This window comes from Megascapheus bottae, chromosome 2 (genome assembly GCF_031878675.1).
Source record: "Megascapheus bottae isolate mThoBot1 chromosome 2, mThoBot2.hap1, whole genome shotgun sequence".
Lineage (NCBI taxonomy): Eukaryota > Metazoa > Chordata > Mammalia > Rodentia > Geomyidae > Megascapheus > Megascapheus bottae.
The window spans coordinates 23,491,357-23,504,019 of NC_143510.1; positions in this window are offsets into that span (position 1 = coordinate 23,491,357).

Below are 12,663 nucleotides of genomic sequence, written 5' to 3' on the forward strand. Positions count from 1 at the left end.
TGGAGATGCAACTTAAGCAGTAGAGATTTTGCAGTAGAGACTGTGAGGCCCTGAGTTCAAGCTCCAATACTAACTAGATAAAAATAATCTCTGCAACAGGCAGGAAATTAAAGGGCTTAGTGTGTCACACTCTTTACTGCTCAATAATATACAAATTTTTATAGCCAAACAATGGAAACAACCCAGATGCCCCACTACAAATGAATGGATACAAAAAGTTTGGTACATATATGCCGGAGCCAGCCGGCAGCAAGGTGGGATACCTGATTAGGGAGTGAATGAGAAAAGAAAAAGAAAAGACAAGTAACAGATGGGGTTCCGGAAGGCTACAGCCCAAGACTACAGCCTAAGGCCGTAAGCTTAAGACCACAGTGCCGGGTTTATTTCCCATTCCGATCTTATATAGTCTCTACAGAACAAGAACCTGTCAGGTGTTACATTGATAATCAAGTCTCAGCAGAGAGTGATAAAACAATAACATATTCGTTCCTAATGATAATCAAGTCTCAGCAAAAAGTGATTCACAATACCGACAATATAGCTTAAAGTTCATAGGCATGGCGTCATACATGACAGCTCATTTCTTTGCGTGGTTATCTTACTCAGTGATGCAGATGCATGGGCCAGCCTGACCCCACACTCAGCTCCCAACACATATATACAATGGAATTCTACATAGCCAACAGACAAGATAAAATAATGGAATTTACTGGAAAGTGGATGAAACTAGAGCAAATCATGTTGAGCAGGATAAGTTAAGACCAAAGGAACACATGGTCTCCTTGATATGTGGATATTAGATCCAAACAGTATAAGAGCAATGACTCAGTATTTGGGTACCCAAGGTCATTGACATAGTCTTGGAGATGTAAATATAACTACATAGACATAAAAATCTAAGATGGGAAAAAAAATCTATGATGGGATATGTACTCTATAAACAATGTTATATAGATCAATATGTATCTATGACATACAAACTCTCAGCTTAATTTTAATTATGTGTTCTAAAATTTATGTGCCAGTGATTGCATGTAGAAATTCCCTTCTTGAATACTTGTTTGTTAAACATGACATTTGAAATATGGTGTAAAAAATCAGCATTAATAAAATATTTTAATATAAAAACTATATACTTTTTAAAAACTACTAGCTAAAATGGAATGTGTTTACTAGGTGGGAAAATTATATTCTAAAATTTGAAAGAACTTGTAAGCAAAAAATATGGGAAAAAAATATCAGCAGAAGCCAGGCACAGTGGCTCATGCCTGTAGTCCTAGCTACTCTGGAGGCTGAGATCTGAGGATCAAGATTCAAAGCCAGCCCTGGCACTAAAGAATGTGAGACTCTTATCTCCAATTAACCACTAGAAAACCCGAAGTGGCACTGTGGCTCCAGGGGTAGCCTTGTGCTGAAGGGCTCAGGCCCAAAGTCAAGCCCCACAACCAACAAAAAGAAAAGGAAAGGAAAGAAAAGAAAAGAAAAGCATACCAAAAAGGAAGAAAGGAAGAAAGAGAGAGAGAGAGAGAGAGAGAGAGAGAGAGAGAGAGAGAGAGAGAGAGAGAGAGAAAAGCAGTCAACCCTAGTACCAGAAAGAAATAAAAATAAATATATCCCTGCCTGCCAATACTTGCATATGAATATTCTTATTAGCCCAACGAAAACAAATGTCCACTATAGAAAGACAGAGACACAAAGCCTGTCCCATTTGTCCTACAGCAGAATAGCACTCACCAATGAAAAGGCGCACAGCACTGGCAGTGTAGCAACTTGGACGGATTTCAAAATCTTTACCTTGAGTAAAGAAATTCTAACACGAAAGTAAGCACGCGCTGAGCAGCTCCACTTAGATGAAATCCCCCAAATAAACCACACGTCATGGAGGAAGGAGGTCGGTGCTGCCTAACATGAAGGGTCTGCTTGGGTGTCCAGTGGGGTGATGGTTTCAGGCTGTAGAGATGATTCTGTGGAAATTCACCATATGGTATGTGTGACGTGTGAATGTGTTCCTCATTTTAAGTCAGTAAGAACCTACGAAATGAGATCATGCCAATGAGACATAGTAGTAGGTTTTCAGTAGGAAAAAAAGAAAATGTCACATTTGTCGGACAGATTGTCCCTCTTTGTCAGGGACACTAGATGGTGGTCTGTGGGAAATGCAGCAGACTCGGCTGTCTGGAGCACCACGGGATTCTGGAAGAGATCTTTCATGATGAGCTGTGGGATCCCAGGAAGCATGCTGGTCTGGGTCAAAGGACAACAGCCGAGTGGAGCAAAGGTTGCCATATCATCCTAGATTCAAGGTGGCAGCCCGCAGAGTGTATGCTCAGCCTATTCAACCTCTATCACTTATCTGTCCGAGCACCTAAGGGACTGGATCGTCAACTTTGTATTGACTGAGGAAAAGCATGCTGGATGACAGATGAATGTCTAAATCATCTTGACAGGCTAGAGCAGAAGTTCAGATATAAAGGTGAGGTTGTTTTTGTTGTTGTTTCTTTGGTTTTTTTCCCAGTCATAGGGCTTGAACTCAGGACCTGGACACTGTTCCTGAGCTCTTTCACTCAGGGCTAGCACTCTACCACACTGAGCAACAGCTCTACTTCAGGTTTTCTTATGTTCAACTGGAGATGAGAGTCTTACAGACTTTCTTGCCCAGGCTGGATTTGAACCACGATCCTCAGCTCTCAATCTCCAGTGTAGCTAAAATAAATGATGTGAGCCACCAATGTCTGGCTCACAAGGTAAGATTTTGAAGAGTAATCTAAGCCTAAAATTTAGCTTTCCAAGTGAGAGAGAGAGAGAGAGAGAGAGAGAGAGAGAGAGAGAGAGAGACAGAGAGAGAGAGAGACAGAGACAGAGACAGAGAGAGACAGAGACAGAGAGAGACAGAGACAGAGAGACAGAGAGACAGAGACAGAGAGAGATTCCACACCATATCCAAGGACATTAGGAAAACAGTCTTAGAAGCCTGACACTAGTAGAGTAGCTCATATCTGTAATCCTAGCTACTTGGGATCACAGTTCAAAGCCAGCCTGGGCAAGAAAGTTTGTGAGACTCTTTATTTCCAATTAACCAGAAAAATGGAAGTGATGCTGTGGTTCAAAGTGGTGGAGTGCAAACCTTGAGCAAAAGAGTTCAGGGTTAGCATTTAGGATCCAAGTTCAAGTCCTACAACCAACAAAAAGAAAAGAAAAGGAAAACATAGGCCTGAAATGTGACCTATGGTAGAGTGCTTGCCTAGCATGCATTAAGTTTCAATTCCTCGGTACCACATACACAGAAAGAGCTGGAAGTGGTGCTGTGGCTCAAGTGGTAGAGTTCTAGCCTTGAGCAAAAAGTGCTCAAGGACAGTGCCCAGACCCTGAATTTGAGCTCTAGAAGTGGTTTAAAAAAAAAAAAAGATAAGGAAAGAAAATCACGTGAGCTGAAGAGCTCGGGGACAGCTGCCAGGCCTAGAGATCAAGCCCCATGACCAAAAACAAAAGAAAAAAGAAAAGAAAAAAAAACAACGTTAGGGAATCCATCAACCATTAGTTTGGGGTTAACCAACAATGAATGTAACCCCCAAAGATATGAACAAGACCTTGGATTTCACCAAGGAAAATATACTTGAATTAAAAGGAGGTCAAAATGCTTTCAGGAGCAAGTGGCTCACAACTACCATCTTAACTACTCAGGGAGCTGACTGAGATCTAGAGGATTACAAATTGAAGCCACCCCAAAGAGCAAAGTCTGTGGGATTCCATCTCCAAAATAACCAGCAAAAAGCAAAACTGTAGGTGTGGTTCAAATAGTAGGGTGCCAGCCTATGAAACAAACCAATCCAAAGTCACAGACCTTGTATTCAAACCATCATACCAAAAAAAGGAAAGAAAAGAAAGAAAGAGAGGAGAGAAAGAGGCAGAGATACAGAGAAAAAGGGAGGAAGAGAGGAAAGAAAGGAGGAAGGGAGAGGAAGAAAAGAGACAAAAGGGAAGAAAAGGAAAGGGGAGGGAGGAAGGGAGCCGGAGGAAGGGAGGGAAGGAGGAAAGGAAGGGAAAGAAAATCTTGTCCTGTTGGCCATTATAAACTTGCATTTCAAAATTACATAGTTTTTTAGTGAGATGCTTAATTGGGGGCTACATTAGCATTCTTTCAGGGAGGAAATCCTTTCTACCTCTAAGTTCCATGAGGACAAAATTCACATCTTGATCCCTCAGCACTTACCTTCATTCCTGGCATGACCATTACCAAAGTAAAGGGTGCTATGCATTAGTAAATCTAGAAATGCTGTCATATATGTAGTTGGGGAGTGGTAATGGTTTAGGTATAGAAGACTGAGGAAGCAGAAAGGGAGGGTGAAGCAGCAGAGTAGTACAAGACAAGCCTGATGTCACAACAATGTGTTATAGGTGGCTACCAAACCTTTGTCACTTGCTGAGAGGCGGCACCAATTCACCTCCCCTTCTATGAGAGTCACTTTGAACTGGATTCTGATCTAATCAAGCCACCCATCCAGCATTCCCCACTACATCTTGTGAGAAATTGTTAGCAAATAAATCACATCACCAGGAGTTGGGTCAAGTGGTGATGTAGTAAGAAAGAGCAAAAACACTCTCTTCAAATAAATTAAGAAGTATCAGACCCCAGCCCCTATAGTAGAGTTATAATCAATAATATGACTTAGTTGAATTGTTTAGGAAAATGAGATTAGGCAAAGGGGGGAGGCCGGTTGCTTATCAGTATCCTTGGCTGATTGGGCAAGGACAAAGGATTTCTAAGGAGACACAGGAGGAATACAGCTGACACTTAATACAAGAATAAGTTTTGTGGTTTGAAGGAGATAGTGCTATGTTTCCAGATGGCTGCATTATCACACCGTAAGAAAAGATACAAACAATGTGAGGGAAACAGCATCTAATGAGAAAAACAACATAAAATGTTTTTAAAAACCCCTTTGTGACCTGAGATTTGCTAACAAATACACAATGTGAGGACTGACTGCACACACACAATATCTAGGTATTGTGCAGGAACAGATGGAGAGATAGGTAGGTGGATAAAGCAACCCAACATTATTATTAATATTATTATTATTTACATTTGCTGGGGGTAAAAGCAGGAAAAAGCAACTAAAATTTGCCTTGAAGAGTTTGCCAAATATTTGTCTTTGAGCAGCCACATATATGTTATTTTATATATTATAAAAATGTTATATATCTTAACTCATGAAAGCAATTTTCTAAGATAATTTCTCCTGAGACTTTCCTCCTTGATTCAACTCTGAGCAGGCATCCCTTCTGCCTTGCTACCTGTGGAATTTGGTACACTGAGTGGGATCTCTTCTCTGACTTTCAGAAATCCAGTAGGACAGACGGCTTTGAGCAACAGTGCAGTGGGCAGCTAGGACAATGAGAACAGTGACCGGGTCATGCCCCCACCCCTGCGTCCTCTCCCAGATGGCCTCTCTTCCCACGCTGGCTTCCCAAGCCCTGTGCCTACTTTTTATCCCTGTTCCTGGCACATGTTCCCTGGTATGAGCTGTTTCCACGAACCATGACAGCACACTCTGTACTCTCAGTCACAAGGCTCTCCTTGGCTAAGGTTTTATTTAAATAGATTTCTAACTCCTTCACATACAGCATCTTGCTGTTTAAGGTAGAGGAAGAAGCTCAGAATTCTAGGGGAGTAGGTTTCAGAATTTTTGAGACAAAGACCTGCAGTTCAAAGGGGAAAAAAGTAACACCAAGAATCTCATTCACAGAAGCAAGCTACAATGGTGTTTGTTTTACTAGATGCCATGCATCCCAGTATTTCTATTCTTTTTCAGACTTTGGTTTTGTTTTGTTCTTTGTGTCAGTCTCAGGGCTTGAACTCAAGACTTGGGTGCTATCCCAGAGCTGTTGTGCTCAGAGCTAGGGCTCTACCACTTGAGCCACAACTCCTCTTCTGGGTTTTAGTAGTTAATTGGAGATAAGAGGCTCACAGACTTTCCTGCTGGCTTTCAAACTGTGAACCTCAGAGCTCAGCCTCCTGAATAGCTAGGATTGTAGGCATAATACACTGGTGCCCAGCTCTTGTTTAGTTTTTAAGCTGCTGGTGACGCTCCATTGATCTGACTTCGTAACACAATGTAGAGAGACTAATGACCTTGGAGGTCTGCCTATGGGTTCATTTTCAATAACAGTACTTACCAGGAATGTGGCAGTGGCCAGACACCCCAAAACTATGTCACCAGCATCAACAGCAAGAACCAAGGTCCCTGAAACTTATGAGTTACGTTGCCATTTTCTAATAATGAAATGAGTAAGAGTTCATCCACACAATGGTACCATCTACTAACTGCAGAATGAATTCATGAGAACACAGAGCAGCCAGAATAAGAAACATTCAAGTCTCGCCCAGGTGCCCAATGGTACAGTTTGAGAATAGTCCTATCAGATAATGCTGCTGATATGAACATTGGGGCCCTAGCAGTTTTATTTTACACTATCTGAAGAAATCCTGTGAATAACAGACACTGACAACACTCGGGTTTAATAAACATGAAGCCAAAAGACAAGGGCAGGTTCCCCATTTGGGGAAAGATGGCTGAAGCTCCTAAATATAAATATCCAGACTGCTTGGCAACTGAGAACCTCAAGGAAAATGGAGCATGAGACTCTCCATGGTTCAGTAATGCCACCTCCTTTCTCTTCATCTAGATCCACCAAGGCGATTTACACTTTGGTCTCTATTATTGCTTTGCTGAGAAGGAAAGAACAGACAGTCCAATGAAGATATGTCTCATCTGCTTGCCAGTTTTATTTCTCAAATTACTCACTGGAGACCTTGATTAATATGTATCTGTCTTGTGGGTTTGGTGACACGATCATTCCTGTGCTGAAGGAAATATCAAGGATGAGGCAGGTAAAGCAGCAACCAGGGAAGCTGCACTCCCAAGAGCCTGCCTGGGCAGCCAGCCAGCCATCCCAAAGAAATCCTTGGCTCAACTCTTATCTCTTGACCTGTAACAAGTTATTCAGAGGCTGGTAAGTGACAAACCAAATGAAAATGTATTGGTTTGAAGAGAAAAGCAGTGTGTTAGCATTCCTTCAGCCAGCCCGAGTGAAGGAATAGAATTGAGACTCTGTCACATGTTGTCTTCACGTACCCGTGCTGGGTGCAGTTCAGCTTCTGCAGACTGCAGTTCACATTTTTAAAGGAAAGACAAAACAATTTGTGTCATAGAATTGGATGGCCATAGCATGCCTTAATATTTCCAACCAACCACTGAGCCTGGCTTTTCATTGCTTTTCAGTATCATTTATTGACTCTATATACACTTGAGAGTAGAGCCATCAGATTCAGACATCATAAAAGAGATAAAGCCTCTTCCTCCAAGGGCTCTAACTTTACAAGTTCTCATCGGGAAAGTTAGCAACTTGGATACTTATGTGAGCAACATAGCAGGGTCCCATCTTAAAAATAAACTGAAACAAAGCCAAGCTTCTGTGATTCACACCTATAGTTCTAGCTACTCAGGACACTGAGATCTGAGGATCGCAGTTCGAAGCTAGTGGGCAGGAAAGTCTGTGAAACTCTTTTCTCCAATTAATCACAGAAAAAAAGCCAAAAGTGGTACTGGGGCTCAAGTTGTACAGGGCTAGCCTTGAGCAAAATGGAGCTCAGGGACAGTACCCAGGCCTCCAGTTCAAGCCCCAGGACTGGCAAATAAATAAACCAAAACAAAGCTAACTAGAATCAACTCCATCTAAGGGAAGGAGAGATTTCACAGGGGAGACTTTAGAGTTGGGTATGAGAAAGGAATGAAAGTCACAACGCAGACCACTGAAGAACACACATGACAGGAGAAGAACACCCACAAGAAGATGGACGGTGGAAGAAGCTTGTCTGGGCAGGTCATGGCAGCTCCTGTGTGTTTAAACGGGGACACTCTTGTCATGACACAGGGCTTATTTTCAAAAGTGCATCACAATCCACCTCACTTCTTAATGACCCTCCTCTGGCAGAAACGGAGGAGTTAATTAGAAGTATTAGAGTCAGGGCCTCCGAAGATTGGGTAGTACTGCTGACAGTGTATTTGTAGGGGGCATTTGGGAGCTAACACACACACACACACACGCACACACACACACACACACAGATGGTTGTAGTGATTGGTTTTGGTGTGTCTTGTTTCACTTCCTAAGGAAAGGAAAATTAAAATTAAAGCCAAAATAAACTCTTTTCATGGGAAATATAAGTCATTTGATGATTGTTCCACTTTTTCCTCTCAGAAATCACCTAAAGTGATAGGGAAATTTTTTTTTAGTAGAAAAGCACAACAATTCCAGCTAATTTTTTTAATTCGGATGATTTATCCGTTTTTATGAAATCTGGGCTGACATTGATCAAGGTACACTGTACTCCATACCTGACATGTCAAATCTCCTGTGTATAAGCACTTAAAGATAATAATAATAATAGTAAGGTGATAATTAAAATTAAAGGGGGTCATGGACAGCAGCTTTCCATAGTCTATGGTAGGATTTGTGGTGGCCTGGAGCACTCCCAAGTGTTGGATGCCAAGGACCCAGGACCAGCATCAGAGACAAGGAATAATGATGACTTCAATGGCTGCATGTAGCACTAGGATGCTTTCAAACTCATGCCACACAGTAAGCAGAAAGGGGTAGGCATATAGGCAACTGGTTGGATTCTAGGTTGATGATCAATTAAAGCAACAGCAAATGAAGAGTATCCAAGACTTCTTAGAGTGTTGAATGTTAAAGATGGATCCAGGAGACAGTTCGTTTGACAAGATTTTCTCCCCCTGTGATTAAAAGGAATCATGGAAAGCACTGGCAGCTTCCATCTGTAATTCTAGCTATTCAGGAAGCTGAAATCTGAGGATGGCGATCCAGATCAAGAAAGTGTAAGAGACTCGTGCATCCAATTAATCAGAACAACAAAAAAAGTGGAAGTAGAGCTGTGACTCAGGTGGTAGTGAGCTACCTTTGAGCTTTTCTGCTCAAAGGTAGCACTCAGGCCCTGAATTCAAGTTCTAGGACCAGCACGTTTTTTGTTGTTGTTGTTGTTGTTTTGTTTTTGCCAGTCCTGGGCTTGAGCTCAGGGCCTGAGCACTGTCCTCGGACTTTCTCAAGGCTAGAGCTCTACCACTTGAGCCTCAGCACCATTTCTGGCTTTTTTCTATGTATGTGGTACTGAGGAATCGAACCCGGGTCTTCATGCATGCTAGGCAAGCACTTTAACCACTAGGCCAAACTCCCAGCCCACCAGCACGTTTTTTAAATGCTGGAAAAAAATGGGAGGTGGTAACAATGTTTGATAAGAAATATCTTACATATGTAAGACACTACCTTACATATATAACTGTGATTCCCCTGTGCATCATCCTGATGATACAATAAAATTAAATTGGTAAATAAATGCTTCTGTTGAATACAAATTCTATGTATTCCTTTATAAATTGACATCTTCAAAGGATAACCATAGATAAGCAAATTTGTTTCTAAATCAAATTTTAGAGAACCTGAGGACAAAGGGAAAAAATTACCTACTTATTATATAAGTTTGATAGTTTCTTATGATTTTTTGTGTGTCACTAATAGAAATGAAGACTAAACATCGAGTAAGATAACGTCAATCTTCTTAGACGTCTGGTCATGGATAAGTTGTCAATTACTATTTAAACTGGCATTTATGTCTTTGCTTACATTTGTTTAGGTGTAATTTGCATCAAGAGAGATTGGAGGGACTTTCTCTTGTGAGTAAAATAGAAAACTGTTTGTATACCACTTCCTAAGTTTGTACAACTCAAGGGACTTATGCAAATACTCAGAAAATGAAGTGCTTTGAATTTGGATTCTTTTCCTGAGTTTGGAATATCTTATATACATAATGGGATATCTTCAGGATAAGACTCAAGTCTAAATAAGAAATCGTTGTGTTTTACATACACCTCATACATTTATGCTGAAAGCAATTTTCTGCATGAGTTCTAGTTCCATTGCATTTTCACTTGGAATAGCCACAGGAGGTCAGATGTGGAGTTTACTTGTTCTTTTCTTATGTTAGGGCTCAGAAAAGTTTGAGATTTTGTAGCATTGGGATTTTGGACTTTAAGATTAAGGATGCTCAACTTGTAACTCAGATTTAGCATGATTTATTTAAATTGTACTGAAGGTCAAGTGAAGAAGCTCAGACCAGTAATCCTAGCCACTCCAGAGGCAGAAATCAGGAGGAGCAAAGTTCAAGGTTAGCCCAGGTCTAAACTTCTCAAGACACCATCCCTACCAATAAAAAGGGGGACATGGTGGCACATGCTTGTCATCCAGCTAGACAGGGTATAAACAGAAGGATCAGGAGGATATCACAAACAAAAGCCAACAAAGCTTCTGAGGGACATGGCTCAAGAGGTTATGCACCTGCCTAGCCAATGTCCTAGTTCAAATCCTATATAGTCAAAAAACATGGGGGAAAATAGAAAATTTACGCCAGGCACAGTGAAGAGCACCTGTAATCCTACTGTAACTTCAGTACTCAAGGAAGACATGGCAGGTAGATCAAAAGTCTGGTGGAAGCAGGCCACCAGTGGCTCACACCTGTAACCCTAGCTAGCTACTCAGGAGGCTGAGCTCTGAGGATGGAGGCTCAAAGCCAGCCAGAGCAGGAAAGTCTGTGAGTCTCTTACCTCCAAATATGCAGAAGAAGAGCTGTGGCTCAAGTGGCAGAGTGCTGGCCTTCAGCAAAAATGCTCAGAGACAGCACCCAGGCCAAGAGTTCAAGTCCCTGTACCAGCCAAAAAAAAGTTTGAGGTGAGCCTAGGCTATATGGCAACATCTTGCCAGTCTGTCTGTCTATCTGTCTATCACCCATCTATATATGTTTATAAACATATTTGTATAAGCATTAAAAATAGTAAAGAGGCAGTCAGCTAATTGAAGGATCTCTTGGGTGGTATATGCAATTATAAGTAACTGCATAAAGTATTGGTTTTCCACTTATATACTGAGAATAAGAATACTATGATATAAGAAATCCACACTAGGGGCCGGGAGTTTGGCCTAGTGGTTAAAGTGCTTGCCTAGCATGCACGAAGACCTGGGTTCGATTCCTCGGTACCACATACATAGAAAAAAGCCAGAAGTGGTGCTGAGGCTCAAGTGGTAGAGCTCTAGCCTTGAGAAAGTCCAAGGACAGTGCTCAGGCCCTGAGCTCAAGCCCAGGACTGGCAAAAAAAAAAAAAAAAAAAAAAAAGAAATCCACACTAGAATGCATTCATGTATTTAAAAACAAGATGAATTAATAGAAGCAAAAGACGGGGGGGTTCCAGGATTAACAAAATATGTAAAAGTACATTTGAAGATAGGAATTGTTTTCTAGTTTTCAGAAGTTGTAAACTGTCAGGGGTACTCAATGTCATAAATGGTTTTTCATTTCACTTCATCTATGCTGTGTTTCTGGCTGTTTCCCGTTTATGTACCACACATTGAATTACCGCTAAGCGTATGCTGTTGGGCTAGCAATCTTAGAGCCAGCTTTAAGCTTCCAGAGAGGATCTGGCAATTCTGATTCCATTCCACCCCACTCCGAGAATCAGCTTCAAAGCAGCCTAGGGATTCCCCCAATTCAAAGCAGTGATGAAAAGAAACAAATGAGCTTTTCCAACCACAGGAATAACAAGGTACTTGATTGTGCTGGCTGTGGTATTCCCATGGGTGAGGCTATTTGAAAACCACAAATGTTACCTTTCATTCAATGTTTTTTTCAATGATTTAATGTTAGAACTCCTCTTTATTTTTATCAGAAGCATGTAGATAATGTTGAAGCTTCTGGCTGGGCTCCAGTGACTCTGGCCTATAATTCTAGCAACTCAGGAAACTGAGATCTGGAGGATAGTTGCCTGAAGCCAGCCCAACCAGACACACCTGAGACACTTTCATTTCCAATAACTAGCAAAAAAGTAGGAAATGGAGGTGTGGCACAAGTGGTAGAGTGTCATCCTTGAGCAAAAAGCTGAGAGGAGCAGAATGCCACAGGTTCAAGACTTGTTATGGGCACAAAACATAAAGTGTTGAGATTGTATTTTTTGCTCAGAAACTGATTCTTTATTAAATTTCATTTTGGGGGCTTATATTTTTTAAAAAAGCTTGCAAATAGTTCCTATGCTTTAAGGCTTCTGCAAATTGCTTAAGATCAGTGTAATCCCCTTTGTAAATCTGTGTCTGAGACACAGTTCATTATTATATATTATGAAACAAGGAGTTGTAAATAAAAACTATTGTTTTCTCACAAAAAATCCCTAGGGCATGTTTGTTGCTAATTTAGAAAAAATTAGTAATCTTAAGGTTTTCGATCAATAGACCTGTATTACTCAAGAAAACTCTGAGGATTGCATAGAATAGTCTGCTCTTTTTAGTAGATATATTTTAGATAGAAACTTTCCTTTATCACAAGGTAGAAAAATTAAAGTAACTATTATGACCACTTATACATAAGTATATCTCACCTTCCTCGTCCTCTCTCAATGAAATGCAAAGTTTAAATCAATGCTTTCCATTTTCTAAAGTGCTTGTAGTATTGGCTTATTAAAGTTTTCATCAAATAACATTAGGATTATTCCATCTGTAGAGCTAACCAAAGCAGAATGAAAGAATTTAGTACTTAAAATGGTT